Source organism: Pristiophorus japonicus, chromosome 12 (assembly GCF_044704955.1).
Source record: "Pristiophorus japonicus isolate sPriJap1 chromosome 12, sPriJap1.hap1, whole genome shotgun sequence".
NCBI classification, from domain to species: domain Eukaryota; kingdom Metazoa; phylum Chordata; class Chondrichthyes; family Pristiophoridae; genus Pristiophorus; species Pristiophorus japonicus.
Genome location: NC_091988.1, coordinates 30,895,774 through 30,923,402, shown reverse-complemented (window position 1 = coordinate 30,923,402; position 27,629 = coordinate 30,895,774). Strand labels below are relative to the sequence as shown.

The 27,629-nt window shown below is 46.2% G+C and overlaps 1 protein-coding gene across 6 annotated transcripts in view; it reads left to right on the top strand.

Moving 5' to 3' along the window:
- slmapa (sarcolemma associated protein a) overlaps positions 1-27,629 on the top strand; it is a 242,193-nt gene that overhangs the window by 37,582 nt on the left and 176,982 nt on the right. The window lies entirely within an intron of this gene.

The window sequence follows — 27,629 nt, the reverse complement described above, 5'->3', positions numbered from 1 at the left end:
CCGAGGCTGTTCCGGTTTTCAGGTTTTACCGGATTTCAGAGAAGAAATCAGACGTTCCGAATCTTGAAACCCTTGGGCCGAGTTTCAGGTATTTCCGGATTTCGGAGACAATCCGATGTCCCGAATCCGGCAACCTCGAGGCCGGTTTGTGTATTTTCCGTATTTATCTTTGAAAAGGTATGTACAGCTTAAAATATGAGAAGGAATGTACTCCAAGTATGAAATGTTTTCTATTTAGTTAACAGGTATGAAATATAACACAGTAAATCAATGTTTTTATTTGGTAAATCGAGAACAGATATGAAACAGAATGCAGGTACTCTGTAATGTATAAAGAATATCCTTCCTGTGTTCCACTTCCTCAGTAAGCTGCACAGAAGTAGATACAAGTTACAATTGGCTGGAGATTGTGTTTGAGGTAGAGGGCTCAGCTATGATATCTGGGGCTGAAGATGGGCCAGCAGGAGGATTTTCAAATGTGGAAATTGCTGGTGTAGTTGCAGGCTGTAGATCCTAGGCACTCTGCTTTGATACCATTTGAAACATACAACTAATTTTAATTATTTATGTAATTTGGGCTTTTGTTTCATAACTTTTCCAGAATTTTATACACCTGCATTATTTCCTCTTCACTTATGAAGTTTTGTTGCTCTAAGGTATTAATTCATTCTTGACAAAGATTGATTGCTTTGTCAATGGACACTTCCCACTTGATTATCAACATCGTCATCCACACTGCTTTCATCCTTTTCCTCTGGCTGCAAAGCCATGGCCATAATTTTTTCATTTGTCACGATGCACAACAGGAGCATCATTGTCTATGTCCACGACTTCTGTGACATCGTCTTCATTCAGTTCGAGCGCAGCTTCACAAGTCAGCCCTTTTGCGTATCCGACAAGTTCAGCCGTCATTTTCTTCTCTCTGGACGTATGAAAACCTTCAAAGACATCATCAGCATCGTCATTCATCTTCACTAAACATAGTTGCTGGCCAGAGGTTATGCCAAGCATTGGCCAAGGTGTCTCTAGTTACCTCATTCCACGCATCCGCAGCTGCCCATATGTCGTCCTTCATTGAGAAATCTTTTGAAGACGCTGTTATTCCCATACCTCTGTTCACAGCACTAAGCAAACGCCTCATGAATTTGGTTTTGTTGAAACAATTCATTGATTTCAAAATTCCTTGGTCCATTGGCTATACCAGTGATATTACATTGGAAGGTAAATAGATTCCATGGACATTATTCTTTACTCGAAGCTCAGCCCCTGGATGCGCTGGGCCGTTATCTAGCCGCAAGAATATTTAGCAGTTTTCTTCAAGGCCAGCTGCCGTGCAAGGAGCGCACGCCTGGGGAACAAAATTCTTCTCAAACCAGTTCAGAAAAATTATCTGGGTTACCCATGCTCTGTTATTAGCATAATAATGGGAATACTCTCACGCCCTTGAAACATCTTGGGCGCTGGCTTTTCCCGATGGCCATAAGCTTACACTTGTGTGTCCCAGCCGCATTTGCACAAGCAAGCAGTTAGTCTATCTTTGGCATCTTTTACACCTGCTGGCTGCGATTCTTCTGTTGCTAATGTCTTTCTCAATCCGTCATGCCAAAACCGTGCTGTCTCGTCGGCATTGCAGATTTGCTCAGCTGAAAGATTTTCATCAGAAATTAGTTTAACAAACTCATCTATATAACCTTCAGCTGCCTCAAGATCTGCTGAGGCATTTTCACCACATACTTTGAATTGCCTGCTGCCATGACGCCTTTTAAATTTGGTTAGCCAACCTGAAGAGTACTCTCATTGAGTTTCAATCTCCAGTTCTGCATGGAATACCTTGGCTTGTTGTTTCACCATTGGGCCAGACAAAGGAACCTTTTCACTTCTCTGTCATCACCACTCCATCATTACTCAATCCAATTCATCACTTTTTTCGGCTTATGCATAGTTTTTCTCTTACTCATTTCTTTCTGGACGTCACTTTCTGCATAAAACTTAATTTGTTTCTTTCTGGGTTTTTTTTAATATCCTAAATGGTGGAGATTCCAACACCATACTCCTCACAGTTTTCTCACTGAAGCACCTGTATCTAATCTCTGGAGTAACTCCACTTTCTTGACAATTGACAATGAATTGTGCTTCCTCTTTGCACTACCTGTATTACCCATTGGGGTATCTGTTGGCCTTTTTGATATGGTTGCAATGGCAAACAACACAAATTCACTATCTTTAAATCGGAAAAAACACCACAGCACTTGAGTCAGGTTGGATGGGGCCTGATCGAGGGGAGTACGTGCGTCGGGTGAGGTCGACTCTGGTCACACATGGGTTAGCTCGGGTTGTGTCGGGATCGTGTGGCATTCTGAAAGGCTCGGATCGATCGCAGGTCTGTAATGCACTGTTTACTAAAAAAAAAAGTTTGGTTTTTGGAACATATTTCCGGTTTACGGACGACGACTCCTGCAATCTGCAAAATGTCCAGTTTTCCGATGGTTCAGCTTTATAGAATTCCGGATTGGGGACGTTGTACCAGCTTTTGTTGTTGAGTTATGCCTTCTGATTTCTGTGCAACTATTACAGATGTGGACTTGCTTTAAGGACAAATTTTGAAGTTGAGATTGTCAGTCAAGCTTGACCTGAGACGAGTATCAGCATAACCCTATTATTTCAAAAGTGCAAACTCTTACTATTTCTCAAAGATTAAATTCAGATGAAAAGAAGTAACTACTGCTAGAAGCCAAAGTGGACCATTGCCTGACTGTTTGGATGGATGGCCTGTGAAAAATGATTACGCTTTTCTTACATAGAGGGTTCGGCTATGTAATACAGGTTGTATCTCTTCCAGTCCGGGGGGCACTAATCCGGAAACATCTGTGGTTCAGCATCAGTCCCAGCATGGATGGCGTTCCAATTTCCCGCGCTGTTCAGTGAGGAGTGATTGTAGATGACGACAACTAAATGCTGTGCAGTGGCCTTTCAGAATGCCACACGAAAGCAGAACGCTCCCGAGTCATTGGTTCCAACCGCGTCACACCTTGGATTGAATCAATTTGCGCATGCGCACAAAAATCCGCACAAATCCAGCTTCAGGGTCGGGACCTGACAGCCGCCTCCATCTTGTTTCGAACTGCCTGGAGCTGGGGAGGGAGGAGACACGATCTTGTTTTTTTTTTAAAAGTAGCAAATCAACATAGAGAGAGAGAGAGAGAGAGGGCAAGGCCCGAGTTTTACAGCCGGAGCGTGGCGGAGGCGTTCAGGAGCCCACGAGCTGTCACCAGGTACTGGTAAGCCTAGGCTCGGTGTGACCTCCTGTGGTTCGGAAAATTCTCTGATCCGGCACCAGTCAGGTCCCAAGGGTGCCGGACCAGAGAGGTTCAACCTGTATGTAAATCTTAACCACAAACTTAAAACGGTGCAGAGAAAACATTTTTAGAATGTGATTATCATCAATTGCATACATGGGATGAGGAAAACATTTGCACAGGACATCATAGGCCGGAATTTCTTTTACTCATTGCCGAATGTGGGCATGGATTGTTATTGAGGAATTGCGAATGGAACTGAACATTGCAATCATCAGCAAACATCCCCACTTTTGAGAGGGCTTTAAACTAAATAGTGGATGAGAGGGTTCAGGTGTGTGGAAATTTAAAAAGTCAAAGTGCAAGGAGAAGGCAACAGAGCAGGGTAGCAGTGGGGGAAATTATAACCAGAGTGAGACAGGAAGCGACAGTGTGTATAAAAATGAGAATGTATCAGAAAGTGGTGTCAAAGCAGGGAAAAATGGTTTAAAAAAAAAAAAATTAAAAGCTCTTTATCTGAATGCACGCAGCATTCGTAACAAGATAGATGAGTTTACGGCACAAATAGATATAAATGGGTATGATCATCTAGCCATTACAGAGTCGTGGTTGCAAGGTGACCAAGGCTGGGAACTCAATATTCAGGGATAATTGACAATTTGAAAGAATAGACAGAAAGGAAAAGAAGGTGGGGTAGCTCTGTTAATAAAGGATGAGATCAGTGCAGTATTGAGGCATGATATTGGCTCAGAAAAGCTGAGGCCAAGGAGCTCCTCCCAGAGTCGCAGTGCGGATTTCGTCCCCTATGCGACACAACGTACGTGATTTTTGCAGCGCGACAGCTACAGGAAAAATGCAGGCAACAGCACCAGCCCTTATACATGGCCTTCTTCGACCTTACAAAGGCCTTTGATACTGTCAATCGCGAGGGTCTATGGAGCGTCCTCCTCCGTTTTGGATGCCCCCAAAAGTTCGTCACCATCTTCCGCCTGCTCCGCGACGACATGCAGGCTGTGATCCTTACTAACGGATCCATCACAGACCTAATCCACATCCGGACCGTGGTCAAACAGGGCTGCATCATCGCCCCAACCCGCTTCTCAATCTTTCTCACCGCCATGCTCCACCTCAGTCAACAAGCTCCCCGCTGGAGTGGAACTAAACTACAGAGCCAATGGGAACCTGTTCAACTTGCGCCGTCTCCAGGCCAGATGCAAGACCACCCTAACCTCTGTCGTCGAGCTACAATATGCGGATGACGCCTGCGTCTGCGCATATGCAGAGGCTGCACTCCAGGACATAGTCGATGTATTTACTGAGGCGTACAAAAGCATAGGTCTTCCGCTAAACATCCGTAAGACAAAGGTTCTCCACCAACCTGTCCTCGCCGCACAACACTGCGCCCCAGTCATCAAGTTCCACGGCGCGGTCCTGGACAACATGGACCACTTCCCATATCTCGGGAGTCTCCTATCAACAAAAGCGGACATCGACGACGAGATCCAATACCGCCTCCAGTGCGCCAGTGCAGCCTTCGGCCGCCTGAGGAGAAGAGTGTTTGAAGACCAGGCCCTCAAAACTGCCACCAAGCTCATGGTCTACAGGGCTGTAGTAGTACCTGTCCCCTTGTATGGCTGAGACATGGACCATGTACAGTAGACACCTCAACTTGCTGGAGAAATATCACCAACGATGTCTCTGCAAGATCCTACAAATCCCCTGGGAGGACAGGCGCACCGACATCAGCGTCTTCATTCAGGCTAACATCCCCAGCATTGAAGCACTGACCACACTCGATCAGCTCCGCTGGGCAGGCCACATAGTCTGCGTGCCAAACGTGAGACTCCCAAAGCAAGTGCTCTACTCTGAGCTCCTTCACGGCAAACAAGCCAAAGGTGGGTAGCGGAAACGCCACAAGGACACCCTCAAAGCCTCCCTGATAAAGTGCAACATCCCCACTGATACCTGGGAGTCCCTGGCCTAAGACCGCCCTAAGTGGAGGAAGTGCATCCGAGATGGCGCTGAGCACCTAGAGTCTCAACACCGAGAGCATGCAGAAATCAAGTGTAGGCAGCGGAAAGAGCGGGCGGAAAACCAGTCCCACCCACCCCTTCCCTCAACAACTATCTGTCCCACCTGTGACAAAGTCTGTGGCTCTCTTATTGGACTCTCTTCAGTCACCAAAGAACTCACTTCAGGAGTGGAAGCAAGTCCGAGGGACTGCCTATGATGATGAGATAAGAAATAATAAGAGGAAGAAGTCACTGGTGGGTGGAGTCTATAAGCCCCCTAACAGTAGCTACACTGTTGCACGGAGTATAAATCAAGAAATAAAGGAGGCTTGGAAGAAAGGAAAGGCAATAATCATGGGTGATTTTAACCTTCCTATTAATTGGCTTAGGTAGCCTTGAGGAAGAGTTCATAGTGTATCCGGGCTGGTTTCCTTGAACAGTACGTTGCGGAACCAACCAGGGAGCAAGCTATCTTCGACCTGGTACTGTGTAATGAGACAGGATTAATAAATGATCTCCAATAAAGGATCCTCTAGGAAAGAGTGATCATCGCATGGTTGAATTTCAAATTCAGTTGGAGAGTGAGAAAGTTGGATCTCAAATCAGTGTCCTGATCTTAAATAAACGAGATTACAAAGTACGAAGGCAGAGTTGGTTAAAGTGGACTGGGAAAATAGATTAAAGTGTAAGACGTTTGATCAGCAGTAGCAGACATTTAAGGAGATATGTCCCATAATTCTCAACAAAAATGTATCCCAATGAGAAGGAAAGACTAAGAGAAGGGATAATAATTCGTGGCTAACTAAGGAAATAAGGGATGGTATCAAATTGAAAACAATGGCATACAATGTTGCCAAGATTAGTGGGAGGCCAGAGGATTGGGAAGCTTTAAAAAGCAGCAAAGAACGACGAAAAAAATAATAAGGGGAACAGAGATGATGAAAGTAAACTAGCAAGAAATATAAAAACTGATAAGAGTTTCTACAAGTATATGAAAAGGAAGTGAGTAGCTAAAGTAAACATTGGTCCCTTGGAGGATGAGACTGGGGAATTAATAATGGAAAATAGGGAAATGGCAGAGACTTTGTATCGATCTTCATGGTAGAAGACATAAAACATCTCAATAATGGATAATCAAGGGGCTATAGGGAGAGAGGAATGAAAGCTATCACTAAAGAAAATGTACTCGGTCAAATAATGGGACTAAAGGTGGGCAAGTTCCCTGGACCTGATGGCTTGCATCCTAGGGTCTTAAAAGAAGTGACTGCAAAGATAGTGGATGCATTGGTTGTAATCTACCAAAATTCCCTGGATTCTGGAGAGGTCCCAGCGGATTGGAAAACAGCAAATGTAACGCACTTATTTAAAAAAGGAGGCAAACCGAAAGCAGGAAACTATAGACCAGTTAGCCTAACATCTGTCGTTGGGAAAATGCTGGAATGCATTATTAAGGAAGCAGCAGCAGGACATTTGGAAAAGCATAATAGTCAAGCAGAGTCAGCATGGTTTTATGAAAGGGAAATCATGTTTGACACATTTGCTGGAGTTCTTTGAGGATGTAACGAGCAGGGTGGAAAAGAGGAAAACAGTGGATGTGGTGTATTTCGATTTCCAGAAGGCATTTGATAAGGTGTCACATAAAAGGTTACTGCATAAGATTGGAGCTCATGGGGGTAATCTATTAGCATGGATAGAGGATTGGCTAGCTAACAGAAAGCAGTGTCAGGATAAATGGGTCATTTTCCAGTTGGCAAATGGTAACTAGTGGGATGCCACTGGGATTGGTGCTGTGGCCTCAACTATTTACAATCGATATTAATGACTTGGATGAAGGGGCCGAGTGTAATGTTGCTAAGTTTGCTGTTGATACAAAGATGGGTGGGAAAGCAAGTTGTGAGGAGGACACACAAAATCTGTAATGGGATATGGACAGGCTAAGTGAGTGAGCAAACATTTGATAGATGGAGTATAATGTGGGAAAGTGTGAGGTTATCGACTTTGGCAGGAAAAATAAACACGCAAATTATTATTTAAATGGAGAGAAATTACAAAGTGCTGCAATACAGAGGGACCTGGGGGTCCTTGTGCATGAAACAGTTAGTCTGCAGGTACAGCAAGTAATCAGGAAGGCAAATGGAATGTTGGCCTTTATTGCAAGGGGGAGAGAGTATCAAAGCAGAAGTCCTGCTACAATTGTACAGGATATTGATGAGGCCACACCTGGAGTACTGCGTACAGTTTTGGTCTCCGTATTTAAGGAAGGATATACTTGCATTGGAGGCTGTTCAGAGAAGGTTCACTAGGTTGATTCTGGAGATAAAGGGGTTGACTTATGAAGAAAGGTTGTGCCGATACTCATCGGAGTTTAGAAGAATAAGAGGTGATCTTATTGAAACATATAAGATACTGAGGGGGCTCGATAAGTTAGATGCAGAGAGGCTGTTTCTCCTCGTGGGGGAATCGAGAACGAGGGGGCATAGTTTCGGAATAAAAAGTTGCATTTTTAATCTGAGATGAGGAGGAATTTCTTGAGGGTTGTAAATATGTGGAATTCTCCGCCCAGAGAGCTGTGGAGGCTGGGTCAGAATATATTCAAGGTGGAGATGGACAGATTTTTGAGCGATAAGAGTTATGGGGAGTGGGCATGGAAGTGGAGCTAAGCCCAAGATCACATCATCCACTTGGCACTTCTGGCTGAATATGGTTGTAAGTGCTTCTGCCATGTATTTTGTACTCGTGTTGCACTCCACTATCATGGAGGATGGGGATGTTAAAGAAGCCTCCTCCTCTTGTTGTCGTTTAATTGTCCACCACCTTTCATTACTGGATGTGGCAGGACTGCAGAGCTGTGATCTGATCCATTAGTTGTGGGACCGCTTAGCTCAGTCAATTGCATGCTGTTTCTGCTTTTAGCATGCATGCAGTCCTGTATTGTAACTTCACCAGGTTGGCACCTCATTTTCAGGTTTGTCTGGTGCTGCTCCTGAAGTGCTCTTTTACGCTCCTTATTGAACCAACATTGGTCCCCTGGTTTGATGGTAATGGTAGAGTGAGGGATATGCCGGGCCATGAGGTTACAGATTGTGCTCGAATACAATTCTGCTGCAGCCGATGGCCAAAGTGCCTCATGGATTCGCAGTTTTGAGTTGCTAGATCTATTCTGAACCTATCCCATTTAGCACCGTGGTAGCACCACACAACACGATGGAGGGTATCTTCAGTGTGAAGATGGGATTTCGTCTCCACAATGTCTCTGCAGTGGTCACTGCTACCAATGCTGCCATGGACAGATGCATCGGCGACTGGTAGATTATTGAGGATGGGGTCAACTCGGCTTTTCCCTCGAGCTTCTTCTCACCACCTGCTGTAAACATGGTCTGGCACCTAAGTCCTTTTAGGCCTTGGCCAGTAATGTGCTACCGGACCATTCTTGGTGATGGACATTGAAATCCCCCACCCAGTGTACATTCTGTGCCCTTGCTACTCTTGGTGCTTCCAAGTGTTGTTCAACATGGAGGAATACTGCTTCATCAGCTGAGGGAGGGCGGTAGGTGATAATCAGTGTGAAGCTTTCTTGCCCATGTTTGACTTGGTGCCTTGAGACTTCATGGGGTCCAAAGTCAATGTTGAGAACTCCCAGGACCACTCCCTCCCAACTGTAGACAACTGTGCCTCCACCTCTGATGGGTCTGTCCTGCCAATGGGACATGGCATACTCAAGGATGGTAACGGAGCAGTCTTGGAGATTAGTTGATAGTCATACTCACAGAATCATACCTATGTCATGCTATTGCTTGACTAGTCTTTGAGACAGCTCTCCCAATTTTCGCTCACGCCCCAAATGTTTTTGAGGAGGGCATTGTATAGGACTGTGCTGGGTTTTGCCTTCTCCAAATCCAATGCCTAGGTCAATGCCGGGTGGTATCTGGTTTTATCCTTGTACTTTTTTGTAGCGGTTTTCATACAACTGAGTGAGAGTTAAGTCAACCACAATGCGGTGAGTTTGGAGTCACATATAGGCCAGACCGCTGTCCAAGTAATGGCAAGGCTAATTTTTGGGTAAATGGTGCAGCAACCTTAGAGCAGGAGCAGATGTGCAGTTAAATGTGAATATCTAAAAGTTGCTGTCTAAGTTGCGGCACTCCTCTGTTAGCTTCGCGTAAACAGCATCTCGCATTTAGGAAAGTTAAGTCGTCAGTACAAGCGTAAGTATCCTTTGAACAAAGCAATAAGTGTTAATGATTGGCTCTCCGGTACTGAAAATTAACTATTGCAAGTGTGGAATCTCATTCCTTTAGGATTTGAATTTTTGGGAAGAATTTTAAAATGTCAACAAAAAATTATTTTTGTTTCCTTTGTCTATTTTTCTTTTTCAATCCAATCTTTCTTACCCTCCCTTTTATTTATCTTTCTGTACCTGATTTAACATTGAATTCACTTCCTTTAATTCACTCTCCTTCTCCGTCCTTCCTGTGTTTGTTTATTTCCCAATCCTTAAATCTCAATGATTAAGGAGATACTCTGTTAGTTGCCAGGTCCCAGATGCATTGTTTCCTTTGCTGCGTCGTGATCAGCTCACACTTTCAGCAACTTTGTGGGCAAAAAAATTTTGAGCCGAAAGGGCAAGTCTAACAAATGCCAGACAGTGTTGGATGGCCTGATGTGGCAAATTCTTGCCCCAAGACTGATGGAAATTCCTGGAAGGGAGATGCGGTGTATAGAACAAGTGTCTCTCAAATCCCCCAAAATTGAATGCCAAAGCTTCTTGTGATGCAAATTTAACTGCTAATTTCAGTAGAAACCAAATCTCCAGTTATTAGTTTCTCAAGTCTTGTGAGTAGGTGCAGAAATAATGGTTATCATAGGCAGTCCTTCAAAATCGAGGAAGACTTGCTTCCACTCTAAAAGTGAGTCCTCTGGTTACTGAACAGTCCAATATGGGAATTACAGTCTCTGTCACAGGTGTGACAGACAGTCGTTGAAGGAAAGGGTGGGCGGGGAGTCTGGTTTGCCGCACGCTCCTTCCGCTGCCTGCGCTTGCTTTCTGCATGCTCTCGGTGACCAGACTCGAGGTGCTCAGCGCCCTCCCGAATGCTCTTCCTCCACTTAAGGCAGTCTTTGGCCAGGGATTCCCAGGTGTCGGTGGGGATGTTGCATTTTATCAAGGAGGCTTTGAGGGTGTCCTTGAAATGTTTCCTCTGCCCACCTGGGGCTCGCCTGCTGTGTAGGAGTTCCGAGTAGAGCGCTTGCTTTGGGAGTCTTGTGTCGGGCATGCGAACAATGTGGCCCGCCCAATGGAACTGATCGAGTGTGGTCAGTGCTTCGATGCTGGGGATGTTGGCCTGATCGAGGACGCTAACGTTGGTGTGTCTGTCCTCCCAGGGGATTCGCAGGATCTTGCGGAGACATCATTGGTGGTATTTCTTCAGCGATTTGCGGTGTCTACTGTATATGGTCCACGTCTCTGAGCCATACAGGAGGGTGGGTATCACTACAGCCCTGTAGGCCATGAGCTTGGTGCCAGATTTGAGGGCCTGACCTTCGAACACACTCTTCCTCAGGCGGTCGAAGGCTGCGCTGGCGCAGTGGAGGCGGTGTTGACCCTCGTCGTCTATGTCTGCCCTTGCTGATAATAGGCTCCCAAGGTATGGAAACTGGTCCGCGTTGTCCAGGGCCGCACAGTGGATCTTGATGACTGGGGGGGCAGTGCTGTGTGGCGGGGGCAGGTTGGCGGAGGACCTTTGTCTTATGGATGTTTAGTGTAAGGCCATGCTTTCGTACGCCTCAATGAAGATGTTGACGATGACTTGGAGTTCAGCCACTGAATAGCTCGATGACGGAGGTTGGTACGGTCTTGGACCTGGCCTGGAGATGATGAAGGTTGAACAGGTTCCCATTGGTTCTGTAGTTTAGTTCCGCTCCGGCGGGGAGCTTGTTGAGTGTGAGGTGGAGCATTGAAGCGAAGCATGGTCAATATATCAGAATCCTCTTCAACACAATGTGACTTCCCATTTGGGGTCTAAGTTCAAATCCAAGTATTAAAATTCCCTTTAACTATGTTTAGTATGGCTATTGTACTAATTCCTAAAAGTCAGAACTACCTTGAGTATATGTTCTTTTTCCCGTTGGGAATGATTGAGGAAAAAATAGAGGACTGCTGAGCTTTATTCAATATAGAAAGCTGTTTTCCTCATTTGGAAACGATCACTACTTTTGCAAGATATTAATGCATGAAAACTCACAAACATGTTGCTATCTACTTGAAATATATTATGTGGTTAGCAGTACGTTGAGCATTTAAAATGTTTTTGTGCAAGTGGCTTGAATGTGTACTAGTGTCATTATTGGACTGTTGGTGCATTGGTATTCCTTGCTTATGCTTGGACTTTGTAATGTCAATTTTCACTGGATTTGTTTTCTGGCATGGTGTGTACAGTGTTAATACACTGGACCCACTGTTCAGCCCTATATCATTACATGAGTGCCAGTCAATTGAATGAAAGCATTTATGGTATTGGTAAACTCCAGTACTTTATTGCCAGTATGAGAGAATACATAATTAACTGAACAATAGATTAATTCATCGCTGAGCTTAAAATGAAAGAGATTTATACTCCAGTCTACATGATATGCCTAGTCTATTTTTGGTACCCAAGCTAGTATTGTTCAATACTATTTTTTGTTTTGTTCCAGTTGCACTACAGGAGGTGAACATGCAGAACATAATTACTGATCAGTTGAGGATGCAGTGATCAGATTAACTTTGTACAGTTTATAAAATCAGTGTGTTGTGGTGATCATCTTTATTTGAATGATTCCTCAAAGTACTGCAAGTGCAAAATGTTAAGTTGCCTTGCTGTTCGAACATAAGAACATAAGAAATAGGAGCAGGAGTAGGCCATTTGGCCCCTCGAGCCTGCTCTGCCATTTAATAAGATCATGGCTGATCTGATCATGGACTCAGCTCCACTTCCCTGCCCGCTCCCCATAACCCTTTACTCCCTTATCACTCAAAAATCTGTAAGTCTGCCTTAAGTATATTAAATGACCCAGCCGCCACAGGCAGAGAATTCCACAGATTTACAACCCTCTGCAAGAAGAAATTCCTCTTCATCTCAGTTTTAAATGGGTGACCCTTTATTCTGAGACTATGCCCCATAGTTTTAGTTTCCCCTATGAGTGGAAAAATCCTCTCTGCATCCACCTTGTCGCACCCCCTCATTATCTTATATGTTTCAATAAGATTACCTCATTATCTTATATGTTTCAATAAGATTACCTCATTATTCTGAACTCCAATGAGTATCGGCTCAACATATCTTCAGAAGCCAATCCCCTCATCTCCAGAATCAATCTAGTGAACCTTCTGAGTAGCCTCCAATGCAAGTATATCCATCCTTAAATACATAGACTAAAACTGTATGCAGTACTATAGGTGTGGCCTCACCAATACCCTATACAGTTGTAGCAGGATTTCTGCTTTTATACTCTCTCCATTTGCCTTCCTGATTACTTGCTGTACCTGCATACTAAATTTTTGTGTTTCATGCACAAGGACCCCCAGGTCCCACTCTACTGCAACACTTTGCAATTTTTCTCCATTTAAATTATAATTTGCTTTTTTATTTTTTCGGCCAAAGTGGATAACCTCACACTTTCCCACATTATACTCTCATCTGCCAAATTTTTGCCCACTCACTTAGCCTGTCTATATCCCTTTGCAAATTCTTTGTCATCCTCACAATTTTGTTTCCCGCCCATCTTTGTATCATCGGCAAACTTGGCTACGTTACACTCAGTCCCTTCATCCAAGTCATTATTATAGATTGTAAATAGTTGAGGCCCCAGCACCGATCCCTGCGGCACCCCACTAGTCACTGTTTGCCAACCGAAAAATGATCCATTTATCCCGACTCTCTGTTTTCTGTTACTTAGCCAATCCTCTATCCATGCTAATATATTACTCCCAACCCCATGAAGTTTTATCTTGTGCAGTAATCTTTTATGTGGCACCTTATCGAATGCCTTTTGGAAATCCAAATATACCACATTCACTTTATTGCCTTTATCTACCCTGCTTGTTACATCCTCAAAGAACTCCAGCAAATTTGTCAAACAAGATTTCTCTTTCATAAAACCATGCTGACACTGCTTAATTGAATTATGTTTTGCCAAATGTCCTGCAACTGCTTCCTTAATAATCAAATCCCCTGGAGTACCATCGGAACAGGCCAGGGAGCGGAAGAAGCAGCATGGCAGCCTAGCCTAGTAGTCTGCGTGGCCCCCGGCCTGCGAGCACCTTCGGAGCAGGCTGGGGAGCAGAAGGAGCAGCGTGGCAGCCTAGCCCAGCAGTCTGCACAGCCCCTGGCCTGCGAGCACCTTCGGAGCAGGCCGGGGAGCGGAAGGAGCAGCGTGGCAACATACCACTCCAGGGAGCAGCATGTGCTGGAGCAGGAGAGCAACGGGAGTGAAAAGGGACGTCACCAAGGTCCAGGTCGGTGATTGGAGCGTGGCCAGGTACATCAGGAGGCGCGAGATCGGGGCTAAGGAGCGGCGAGAGTTTGTAGAGGGACGTGATCGGGGCCCAGGAGAGGCGCGAGTTTGGAGCCCAGGAGAGGCGAGGGCCCAGGGGCAGCACGGGCCAGCCCACACTGCGATATGTGTGCGCACTAGGTCCGTGCAGCAGAGCACGTCTCCAGTCGTCTTGGTTAATCCTTGATACTGGACCAAGACCTAGCTCTGTCAAGCCCGTGTGGTGGCTGGTGTGCAACGGTCACCACACGTTAAAAAAAAAAAAAATCCAAGCACAGACATCTTCCACCCTTCAAGATTTAGTTCGGATTTGGAATTTTAGGTCCATTATTTGAAACCTGTGAACTTTTTGATGTGGAAGCAAGTCATCCTCAGTTCGAGGGACTGATGATGATGATGATGAATGGACCCCAGCATTTTCCCAATGACCGATGTTAGGCGAACTGGTCTATAGTTTCCTGCTTTCTGACTGCCTCCTTTTTTAAAGAGGGTTGTTACATTTGCGGTTTTACAATCTGCAGGGACCTCACCAGAATCCAGGGAATTTTGGTCGATTACAACCATTGCATCCACTATCTCTGCAGCCACTTCTTTTAAGACCCAAGGATGCAAGCCATCCGGTCCAGGGGACTTGTCCCTTATTTGACTGAGTACTACTTCTTTGTGATTGCTTTAAGTTCCCCTCTCCCTATAGCCCCTTGATTATCCATTATTGGGATGTTTTTAGTGTATATGTGTTAATACTTAAATAAAATAAGTATAGCAGGCAAACATCAAATTCTTGACTTGGAAACAACTGCGCATGTGTACGCTTGATCGGTGGTATGCTGGCAGCACTATAATCTCGGCAGCCCCCGTGCTAATGAAATACAGCACCCACTCCTTTGTCATAATCATGGTCTCTCAATCTCTGTTGTACAATTCTAGCTAAGAGGATCTAGTCTAAGAAAAAGAATTTGCCAACGAGAGAAAAAATCTCATTTTTACAAAGCATAGTTGTGGAGTCGTCTGTAAAGCTTTTCAACTTCTAAACCATTTTTTAATTTTAGAAACTTATTTTTGAAGAAGTTCTTAGATGCTAGGTTGCAATTGTTTAGCTTCGTGAAGTGCCAATTGATCTGTCTGCTCTTTTGTAACAACCGTCAGTTGGATGATAGCAGAGCTTTGTACATGAGCATGCATCTGCAGATCTTCTGACGGAGAAATGCCATTTTAAAACATAGACCCTGTATTTACAGTCAGCGGCGAAGCAAAGGCGTTCGCCATTGGCCCCGAAGAAAACTGCCCACAGGGATCTCGCTATCTCTGGCGAGAAGTTTGTCTCTTTTGACGCGCAAGTGTTTTCAATATATTATAGTGGGGATTCCTACTGTGATGTTGCTGTGACGCCAACAAGTAGCCAATCACAATGCAGAATTCTTACAGGTAGCGAACCAGGAGGTGAAGAAATGCTTTTATCTCTGCTTTTTAAAAATGTTAAAGAGCAAAACAAAAATTGGGGCTCTCGCATGGGGAAAAGGTAAACCTGAAATAAATATGAACAAACTAACAGCGGGGGGGGGATGGAGGTGTCATCCACTGGGCAGTCAGTGTCAGAGCAGTGAATGACTGACCGCAACTTGAGGATTTCTGCGATTAGATGCACATGCTCTACATCCTGAAGTTGTGGTCAGTTTCAATGGGGTAATAACAGCGAATGCTATTAGTTCGCCCTAATTACCCACCGCACATAAGAACATAAATAGGAGCTGGAGTAGGCCATTTGTCCCTTCGAGATTCCCACCCATTCAGCAAGATCATGGCTGATTTACTTCCCGCACTATCCCCATATCTGTTAATTTCCTTAGTTCCCAAAGATTTATCGACTCGTCTTTAATATACTCAATGTCTGAGCATCTACAACTCTCCGGGGTAGAGAATTCCAAAGATTCACAGCCCTTTGAGTGAAGAAATTTCTCCTCATCTCAGTCCAAGATGGCAGACCCCTTATTCTGAGACTGGGTTTAATTTTCCCGGGTCATTTGTGCCGTTTTTCCTCGCGCACTTAATTTTTTCAAAGTTTCCCCCTGTGATCTGCGCCGGTGTAACTGAGCTAGTTACGATTTTTCTAGGTGAGTTTTTTTTTGACGTTCCCTCATGTCTGCACTGGTTTTGATAATTTTTCTCAGTTTGCCCAAAAGGTTTTCCTCTCAAGTCAGTATATCTGACCACTCGCGAAAAACCTTCTGGTGAGTTAGCAGAAAGCAGCGCACATTGACAAATCGATCCTGAAAGATCCATTGCTTTTGATCATAGTTTTTTTGGATTGCAGAAGTTTTTGTGTGTTTTCTTTCTTGTCACACTCCTGACTTGTGCCTGACAGGTGGAAAGGCTTTGGGGAGTCAGGAGTTGAGACACTCATCACAGAATACTCCGCCTCTGACCTGCTCTTGTTGCCACAGTGTTTATGTGGCTGGTCCAGTTCAATTTCTAGTCAATGGTGACCCCAAGGATGTTGTTAGTGGAGGATTCGGTGATGGTAATGCCGTTGAATGTCATGGGGTGGTGGTTAGACTCTCGTTTGTTGGAGATAGTCATTGCCTGACGCTTATGTGGCGCGAATGTTATTTGCCACGAATACTGTCCAGGTCTTGCTACATATGGGCAATGACTGCTTCATTATCTGACGAGTTACGAATCGCACTGAACACTGTGCAGTCATCAGTGAACATCCCCATTTCTTACCTTTTATGATGAAGGGATGGTCATTGCTGAAGCAGCTGAAGATGGTTGGGCCTCGGACACTACCCTGAGGAACTCCTGCATTGATGTCTTGGGGCTGTGATAATTGACTCCAACCACCACAACCATCGTCCTTTGTACTAGGTATAACTCCAGCCAGTGGAAAATTTTCCCCCTGATTCCCATTGGCTCCCATTGACTTCATTTTAATAGGGCTCGTTGATACCACGCTCGGTCAAATGCTGCCTTGATGTCAAGAGCAGTTACTCTCTCCTCACCTCTGGAATTCAACCCTTTTGTCCATGTTTGGACCAAGGCTGTAATGAGGTCTGGAGCTGAGTGGTCCTGGCAGAACCCGAGCAGGTTATTGGTGAGTAAGTGCCGCTTGAAAGCACTGTCGACGACACCTTCCATCTCTTTGCTGATGGTTGGGAGTAGATGGAATTGTAATTGGCCAGATTGGATTTCTCTTGCTATTTGTGGACAGGACAGCTTGGCTAGAGATAGTTCTGGAGCACAAGTCTTCAGGACGACAGCCGGGATGTTGTCGGGGCCCATAACCTTTGCGGTATCCAGTGTGCTCATGTGGAGCAAATCGAATTGGCTGAAGACTGGCTACTGTGATTGTGGGGCCCTCGGGAGGTTACCGATATGGATCATCCACTCTGCACTTCTGTCTGAAGATGGTTGCAAACGCTTCAGCCTTGTCTTTTGAACTCGTGCTGGCTTCTGCCATCTTTGAGGATGGGGATATTCATGGAGTCTCCTACCGTTAGTTGTTTAATTGTCCATCGTCATTCACGACTGGATGTGGCAGGACTGCAGAGCTTTAAACTGATCCGTTGATTTTGGGATCGCTTAGCCCTGTCCACAGCATGTTGTTTCTGCTTTTTAGCATGCATGTAGTCCTGTGTTGCAGCTTCCGCAGGTTGACTTCTCATTTTTAGGTTCACCTGGTGCTGCACCTGGCATGCTCTTCTACACTCCTCATTGAACCAGGGTTAGTCCCCCAAGCTTGATGGTAGTAATAGTGAGGGATATGACGGGCCATAAGGTTACTGATTATGGCCCACAGTGCCTGATGGATGTCCAGTTTTGAGCTGCTAGATCTGTTCTGAAATCTATCCCATTTAGCACAGTGCTAGCGCCACACAACATGTCTTCATTGTGAAGATGGGATTTCGTCTCCACAAGGATTGCGTGGTGGTTACTGCTACCGATGCTGTCATGGACAGATGCATTGAAGACGAGGTCAACTGGATATTTCCCTTGAGCTTGTTCTCTCTCCGCCTGGCACCCAAGTCCTTTAGGGCTTGGCCAGTAGTGTGCTATCGAACCACTCTTGGTCATGATGTTGAAGTCCCCCACCCAATGTACATTCTGTGCCCTTGCCACTCTCCGTGCTTCCAAGTGTTGTTCAACATGGAGGAATCAGCTGAGGGAGGGCGGTCGGTGATAATCAGCATCACGTTTTCTTGCCCATGCTTGACTTGGTGCCTTGAGACTTCATGGGATCCGGAGTCAATGTTGAGAACTCCTAGGGCCATTCCCTCCCAACTGTAGACAACTGTGCCTGCACTTCTGGTGGTTCTGGGCTGATGGGACAGGGCATACTCAAGGATGGTGATGGAGGAGTCTTGGATGCTGGCTGATGGTCATACTCACAGAGTCATAGCTATGTCACTGGTCAATGTTGTCATGGATAGTTGCACCTGCGACAGGTAGATTGGTGAGGACGAGGTCAAGTAGGTTTTTCCCTCGTGTTGGTTCTTTCATCACCTGCTGCAGGCCCAGTCTGGCAGCTATGTCCTTCAGGACTCTGCCTGCTCGGTTAGTATTGGTGCTATTGAGCCACTCTTGGTGATGGACATTGAAGTTCCCCGCCCAGAGTACATTCGGTGCCCATGCTGCTCTCGGTGCTTCTTCCAAGTGGTGTTTAATGTGGAGGAATACTGATGCATCAGCTGAGGGAGGGTGGTCAGTGGTAATCAGTAGGAGGTTTCCTTGCCCATGCTTGACCTAAAGCCATGTGACTTCATGGAGTCTAGAGTCAATGTTGAGGACTCCCAGTGCCACTCCCTCTCAACTTTCCACCACTGTGTTGCAAACCCTGGTGGGTCTGTCCTGCCAGTGGGACAGGACATACCCAGGGATGGTGATCGACGAGTCTGGGACATTGGCTGAAAGGTACAAGAACAACATAAGAAATAGGAGCAGGAGTAGGCTATATGTCCCCTTGATCCTGCTCCACCATTTAATACGATCATGGCTGATCCAACTTGGGTCCACCTCCCTGCCCGCTCTCCATAACCCCTTAATCCCTTATCGGTTAAGAAACTGTCTATCTCTGTCTTAAATTTATTCAATGACCCAGCCTCCACAGCTCTCTGAGGCAGTGAATTCCACAGATTTACAACCCTTGGAGAAGAAATTCCTCCTCATCTCAGTTTTAAATGGGCGGTCCCTTATTCTAAGATTATGACCCCTAGTTCTAGTCTCCCCTATCAGTGGAAACATCCTCTCTGCATCCACCTTGATTCTGAGAGTATGACTGTCAGGCTGTCGCTTGACTAGTCTGTGCGACAGCTCGCCCAATTTTGGTACAAATCCTCAGATGTTGGTGAGGAGGACTTTGCAAAGTCGACTGGGTTGGTGTGTGCCGAGGTTGATTCCAGGTGGTCCGTCTGGTTTTATTGTTTCTTGAAACCTACCTCCTAGTACTCATATGTTTTGCCTGCATCTTCTAAAATTGCATTATTTCCCTGAAGTGCAGCTTCTGCAATATTAGAAAATTACTTTTGAAGTGAAGTTTTTACACGTCAATATTTTCTGATTTTTGAGCTCCCTGCTCAAAGCTAGCAGTACAACTGTGTGGAAACACCACCCAAAAATGTATTTTCCTCTTGTATTCACCTCTTTCCTTCCACTCCTCACATTACAGTTAAGAGATTCTAAAACCATGTTTTAAAATTAGTCATATCTGGTGCTGATTACATGGTGGGTTGATGTATGAATGTGCTGTACCATTGAATGGTAGGATGTAGATTTGTGCATTTTTGATCTTGGAGAGGCTCCTAAGTAAAGGCTAGGTACCTCTCCATTGGCACAAAAGAGAGCCCTCACATTTTGCACATAACCTTGCCACCAGTTAATGACATTGAGGCCTTGAAGCAGGTCGCTGCTGCCTTTTATTTCTTGGCATTTCCAAGCCAAGCTGTACAGCTTGACAGAGTTGTGCCTGCTTCAGCACGGAGCTTTCTCTGTTATGTTCCTGCTGACTCCCAGAATTTACTGCAATGTTTTGGTTTCTGTGTATATAATATATATATTTTTTTTAAAACAGAATTGTTAACTGCTGACTGTCGTAGTTTTAAAAGAAAATGTAGACAAAATCAATGCAAGTACTTTATATTCTGAGTGTGTTCCACTTTAAATGTGCCTTTATTGTTGAAGGAGCATTTTTTAAGTTTCTATGGATACAGGCCAGATATGCGTAAAGCAGATTATCTTACTTGACAACTGCCAGTGGGCACCCAGTTGATATTTTTGGTGCAAGGTTTCCACTTTATTTTTAAGTTCATCTGGTTAGTATCATAATTTTTGGGAGGGTCTGCTGAATTAAACTGTAGAACAATTTCTCCCACCAAAAATCTGATCTTTCTTGCACTAACATTGAAGCTCTTGTTACGTGTTATACAAGGCTCTCTTTATAAAGGTTGTGCTTTATCTGACTTCTCTTTATAAAATCATGAGCTTTATTTTCGCCACCATTGGGCGCCGTTATTTTGGCGTCCGCTGGTTTTTTTTTGAGCAATCTTGATTTTGAAACTTTCCTCAAGTTTGTACGCCGGCGGCAACTGTCAACGCTGAATATTTTGTACGGCAGATTTTTTTGGGCACATGTCTGGTTGAAAACTGATTTCCACGCCGTTTTTCCGCTCTTTACGGCCATTTAACTGATTTTTGCCAACACCGATTTTTTTTTTTTCAGGCGCACTGTGGCCTTAAGTAAAACCCAACCTTAACTTAAGGAAATCGGCGCTAGTTTTTGGAGCGAGGGGCAGAAGACAACTTAAAACACACATTCATGTTGATTTTTGCAGGGGGGACGCGGAAAATAACTCAAAGTAAATTATTTCCACAGAATGTTTCTGAGAATGGGCAAATTGCGACTCCACCCCACCACAGAATCTCTGCTCATGGGGCTCCAGCCACGGGTTGGAGGAATGTCGGCCGGCCGACGGCAGGATCGCTCCCTCGGCCAGCCACAAGCACAGGAGCTTGCTGCTTGGATTCCGCCTGCCCTCCCCGGGCTTGGAAAGAAGCCTGGCTGCTGGGGGCGGGGTGTGAAATCCAAGCGCCGAGCCCTTGTGTTTGTGTCTGGCCGGGGGAGTGATCCTGCCGGCATGCACTCCGAACTGTGCATCAGAGACGGCACAGCAGCAAGCATCGACATTTCAGCACAAGCTATAATTAAAGTGCCATAAATCACTGTGCATCACGTCTCCATAGAAACAGAGCTTAGTATTGTGGATGCGCAGACCAGGGTGTGGTGCGTTCTACTAGGGCGTCACCCAGCAACAGTGTGAGTGCTTCAGTAAGTACTGTTTCACAATAGCAAAATAACAAAATTAATAACAATTTTGGGTGCAATTATTACTATGCCACATACAATAAGGTTGGTTTACGTGCATGCCATGCGGAGGCAATGGATAATAACACACCAACATCGCAGAAACCAGATCGCTCGAGCATTGATGGGGAGGAGGCCATACCCTGATCGAATCTACAGGAACAGATGCTCATACCGACACCTGAGAGAGGCAGATTGCATTCGCAGGCCGCGATTTAGAAAATAGGTTATCACCGAGATCTGCCAGCTAATCAGGGCAGACATACAGCCAAGAAGTGGCAGGAAGACTGCCCTACCTGTGGAAGTGAAAGTCACTGCAGCACTTGCCTTCTATACTTCTGGCTCATTACAAGCAGTAACTGGGGACATGTGCTGCATCTCGCAGCACACCACGCATTGCTGCATTCGACAGATGACTGCTGAACTGTATGCCAAAAGGGACAAGTTCATCAATTTCCCTATGACTATGCAGGCAATGCGAGTCAGGGCTGTGGGGTTCTCCAGAATTGCTGGCTTCCCAAAGGTACAGGGTGCAATCGACTGTACCCACATCGCCTTGAGAGCACCTTTGGACGACTCTGAGGTTTATCGCAACAGGAAAGGGTTCCACTCCCTAAATGTCCAGCTCATCTGCGACGATATGCATTGGATCATGACAGTGAATGCCAATTATCCAGGTAGCATGCATGATGCTTGCATCCCACGTGAGAGTATTATATCTGCAATGTTTCAGGAGCTTCCAGAAGGGCACAGCTGGTTGCTCGGGGACAAAGGGTACGGGCTCACCACCTGGCTTATGACCCCAACTCCCCTCCGCCCCCCCCCCCCCCAATGCAATCCACGCACTGAGCCAGAGCGTCAGTACAACATGCCACACATAACAACATGGAGCATCATAGAGCGGACAATTGGCATACTGAAGCAGCGTTTCTGCTGCCTGGACCGCTCTGGAGGTTACCTGCAATACACCCCTCACCACGTCTGTCAGTTCGCTTTTGTGTGCTGCATGCTGCACAACTTGACTATCATGAGAGGCCAGGTACTGGACATTGAAGATGCTCCTGAGGGGAGAAAGGGGGTGGGGGATGAGGAGGAGGATGAACCCATGCCATCACCTCAATCCGCAGGAGGAGGCGGCCTCGTGCACCTATGACATAGCTGGAGACTTGCATCGGCGGCTAATCAGTGATTGCCTTGCTGCCTAAAGGCTAAACGGCCCGACTTTTTGCACCTGTTGACGTGAAAAAATAATGTGCGTAATGGTGTTTATGTTGCTTTAATTCAAAAAATAACGTGCAGGATTCTGCTAAAAAAATTTTAAAAATTAGGTTTATTAAACATTTGTACAGTTTTACTTAACTTTAATAAAAACATTTTGTTTAAACTTTTCAGTGAAGAAAATAAGAAGTCGCAGCAACAAACAAACTCTAGCTGCAGCCATCTCTCCTCCTCCTTATTCAAAGAGCTTAGCGCTGTGCGCCCCTCTTGCCCCTGTTTTTGCCTCTACCTCTACCTCTACCCCTACCCGTGCTTGTTGTCACAGACTTCTGCTTCCTCCCCCTGACCCCAAGGTTTTTTTCTATTTTCTGCGCAAAGGCGCATTTGTTGTTGGTGGGGTTGGACAGGGACAGACCGAGCAGACAGATTGTGGAAGGCCCGGGTTCCTCTTTGGACTCTTCAGCCTGTGGATCGACCCACGGCACACTACCTGAGGTTGGTCTGGGGATTGGAAAGTGAGTGTCAGCAGTTGATGCTGCCAATTGCTGTTGGGCAATGACAGCCTGGGTCTGTCTACTTATTGCAGCAGCTATCTTCGGCATTCCCTCCCTAATCTCTGACATCCCCTCCCTCATCTGTTCCGACACTGCATCAACTGTGTCCACCCTCCCCTCCCCTCCCAAATGTCCGACATCCCCTCCCTCACCGACACTGCTCCCATTCCTTCAGACAGTGTTGCTACTTCTACTGACAGTCCCACTATTTCTACCCTCACCCCACCCATGGTGTCCAGGAGCGATCTCGTTTGCTCAAAACTCTCCCCACTCATTCCCAGGAGCTGTCCTATGTCCCTTACATCCTGCATTTCAGGTTGAGCTCTCCTTCCCGCCTCCTCGTCCGTCTCCCAGGTGTGGCTTGCTGGGACCTGCAGCCTCAGACTGTACACCATGAAATGTTGTATCGCTCAGCAAAGGGCTTGGCGCCCTCAGGGGGTTCACTGGCTCCAATTCCAATGTAAACATCTCTGTATTGGGGTCTTCCTGCTGCCCTTCATTCTCTAGCTCATCCTCGTCCTGATGTTGATGAAGAATATCTGGACTGATGGCATCCTGATCGTGCTCTGCTTCTACTTCTGTTCAGCTTCTGTCTCTTCCTGATGCGCAACATCTGCAAAACATAACCGAGCAGATGTTTGGTTAGCAGCAGGGGAGGGGCAGAGGGGGCAGGGTGACATGAGTACGCGGGTCACACAGTGCAGGCTCTTTTCAAAGACCACGATGCCAACCCAGACTGTGTAATTTGCAAGACTTACCCCCTCTCGATAATCTGGGCCCAGCATCCACATTGATGGTTAATCTTCTCTTGTGAGATTGAATCATATCAGTTATCTGTTCCACGGCTGTTAGTTGCAGCCTACTTGGCGCACCTCCTCCAGTTTTTGACCTTTCTCGGTTGATCTGTGACACCTTCCTCTGTAAAGATGAAAATAGAACTTTTTAAAGAGAAGGTCACACACACACGCACACACGATCGCTAGCCCCGCACGCCGCAGCACGCTAGCCCCGCGCATGCTAGACGCGCACGCACACACTGAGGGGCTCTCGGTTGGCCTTCATTGCAAGAGGGATGGAGTACAAAAGCAGGGAGGTCCTGCTGCAACTGTATAGGGTATTGGTGAGGCCGCACCTGGAGTACTGCGTGCAGTTTTGGTCACCTTACTTAAGGAAGGATATACTCTCCTTGGAGGGGTACAGAGACGATTCACTAGGCTGATTCCGGAGATGAGGGGGTTACCTTATGATGATAGATTGAGTAAACTGGGTCTTTACTCGTTGGAGTTCAGAAGGATGAGGGGTGATCTTATAGAAACATTTAAAATAATGAAAGGGATAGACAAGATCGAGGCAGAGAGGTTGTTTCCACTGGTCGGGGAGACTAGAACTAGGGGGCACAGCCTCAAAATACAGGGGAGCCAATTTAAAGTTGAGAAGGAATTTCTTCTCCCAGAGGGTTGTGAATCTGTGGAATTCTCTGCCCAAGGAAACAGTTGAGGCTAGCTCATTGAATGTATTCAAATCACAGATAGATAGATTTTTAACCAATAAGGGAATTAAGGGTTATGGGGAGCGGGCGGGTAAGTGGAGCTGAGTCCACGGCCAGATCAGCTATGATCTTTTTGAATGGCGGAACAGGCTAGAGGGGCTAGATGGCCTACTCCTGTTCCTAATTCTTATGTTCTTATGGTCACATGCTAGACGCGCACGCGCACACATTAGACGCATGCGCGCGCACACACACTAGACGCATGCGCGCGCACACACACACACACACACACACACACACACACACACACACACACACACACACTAGACGCATACTAGACATGAAAATTCCACAGCATTAGAAATACTTTCCTAATTAATTTTGGGAAGGAGGATATACTCGAGCAATTTGTGCACCCCAGAACAGCACAGACACAGCACCCATGGCCTTTTAGGGATTGATCAGGTTAGACATGCTTGTCCCTTACAGCAGAACAATAAATTTTGCATTACATAGTATAACACTCCTGTCATTTGCAAACCACTATATCCTTCAAAATTTTGGTAAGCAATGCAACTGAATATCTGCTAGTTGTGTTTATGGGCTCAGTTTTTGGCGTAGTCAAATTTTTGGCGTATTTATTTTTTTCAAACTTTCTCCCTGCGATCTGCACCGGTGTAACTGACTTAGTTACGATTTTTCTAGGCCAGTTCTTTTTGATGTCATGTCTGCGCCGGTTTTTTCAATTGTTCGCAGTTTGGCCAACATTTTTTTTCTATTACGTTGGCGTATCTGGCCACTCACGAAAAACCTTCTGGTGAGTCAAGAAAACCAGCGCACATTCACAAATCTGTGCGGAAAGACGCTGCTGTTTTTAAATCGAAGATTTTGGAGGGAGTCAAGAACACGGTCAAAATCAATAATAAAGTTCAACGTTTCTTTTAACCTGTCAATGTAGAAGTGTAAATTTGTTGGATTTCACAAGTCGTTTTTTTACTCACTCACATGCCACCAGCGAACATCTTGAAGGCCTGGATGGAGGGTTGTAGGTTTGGTCAGCAGAATCGGCTTTGCGTCCAGACACAGCGGCTCGGGGTTCGACTCCAAAACGGGCGGCGGGGAGGAGGGAGAGAGATAGCCGATCTTATGGCTTGTAACACGGGGAGGGAGAGAGAGGTCAGAAGACTCGGGGCGGGGAGGAGAGGAGAGGCCACAAGACCTTTGGGTGTGGTCCATCCATACAGACATTGGGGAGAGAGAGAGAGAGAGAGAGAGAGAGAACTGCGAACCTATGCTGCTTGCTTTCCTGCCGTTTTGAGCTTCTTTGAAAGTTTAGCTAAGTAAGGGGGCAATACTGACCATGCCATGCCTTGTGCGAGCCTTCTGCATCATGGTGCTGCATAGGAGACAATTGATTAGAGATCATCGCATCAGGAACATCGGAGCCCGTAGGTTGCTGGGCAAGAGGCCTTGCCCACCTCGGGTATATTGAGACAGGCGTTCGTACTTGCATCTGAGTGATGCAGACTGTGTCAGAAGGCTCCGTTTCCACAAAGAAGTTGTCCGTGAGATTTGAGACTTGGTAAAACCAGACCTGCAGCCAAGAAGCGTCAGGAGGACTGCTTTGTCAATTGAAGTGAAGGTTACAGTTGCACTTTCATTCTATGCCTCCGGATCATTTCAAGCTACAACTGGGGATGTGCGCACCATCTCTCAGCATGCAGCACATGTCTCCATTCGCCAGGTCACGGCTGCACTGTGTGCGAAGGAATGACTTCATCAAGTTCCCCATAACGGCCCAAGCAATCCATGACAGGGCTGTGGGCTTCTCGAGGATTACTGGCTTCCCAAAGGTACAGGGCTGCATTGATTGTGCCCACATCGCCTTGCGAGCATGTTTGCAGGATTCTGACATGTACAGGAATAGAAAAGGCTTCCACTCCATTAATGTGCAGCTCGTGTGTGAGGACATGCATCGCATCATGTCAGTCGATGCAAGATACCCTGACAGCACCCACGGGAGATCGAGAGCCAGCGGCAGTTGGTGAGAGGGGAGCGACCTGTCAAAAGCCCAGCGGGAGATCGAGAGCCAGCGGCAGTTGGTGAGAGGGGAGCGACCTGTCAAAAGCGTACCGGTGCAGCTACAGCGGGAGAGAAAGGAAAATAGAAGTAGAAAGTATTCAAAAAGTGACGTCACAGCCAATGGGGTAAGTGATTGGCTGGTGTTGGGTGAGTAGCTTTTCTTTTATTTTTTATATCAGTAAGTGAACTATAACATTGTTATTACCAATTTAAGGGTATCTAAGGTTAAGACATGGCAGGAGAGCTCAGTCATGTGATATGCTCCTCCTGTACCATGTGGGAACTCGGGGACACTTCCAGTGTCCCTGACGACTACGTGTGTGGGAAGTGTATCCGCCTCGAGCTCTTGACGGTCCGCGTTGCAGAATTGGAGCTGAAGGTGGATTCACTCTGGAGCATCCACGATGCTGAGAATGACGTGAGTATCACGTGTAGTGAGTTGGTCTTACCGCAGGAGAAGGGTCCACAGCCAGATATGGAATGGAAGACCAACAGGAAGAGCAGTGCAAGAAAGATAGTGCAGGAGTCCCCTGTGGTCATCCCCCTGCAAAACAGATACACTGCTTTGAGTACTGTTGGGGGGGATGACTCATCAGGGGAGGGCAGCAGCAGCCAAGTTCATGGCACCGTAGGTGGCTCTGCTGCAAAGGAGGGCAGGAAAAAGAGTGGGAGCGCGATAGTGATAGGGGATTCGATGGTGAGGGGAATAGATAGGCGTTTCTGCGGACGCAACCGAGACTCCAGGATGGTATGTTGCCTCCCTGGTGCAAGGGTCAAGGATGTCTCGGAGCGGGTGCAGGACATTCTGAAATGGGAGGGAGAACAGCCAGTTGTCGTGGTGCACATTGGTACCAACGACATAGGTAAAAAAAGGGATGAGGTCCTACGAAAAGAATTTAAGGAGCTAGGAGCTAAATTAAAAAGTAGGACCTCAAAAGTAGTAATCTCGGGATTGCTACCAGTGCCACGTGCTAGTCAGAGTAGGAATCGCAGGATAGCGCAGATGAATACATGGCTTGAGCAGTGGTGCAGCAGGGAGGGATTCAAATTCTTGGGGCATTGGAACCGGTTCTGGGGGAGGTGGGACCAGTA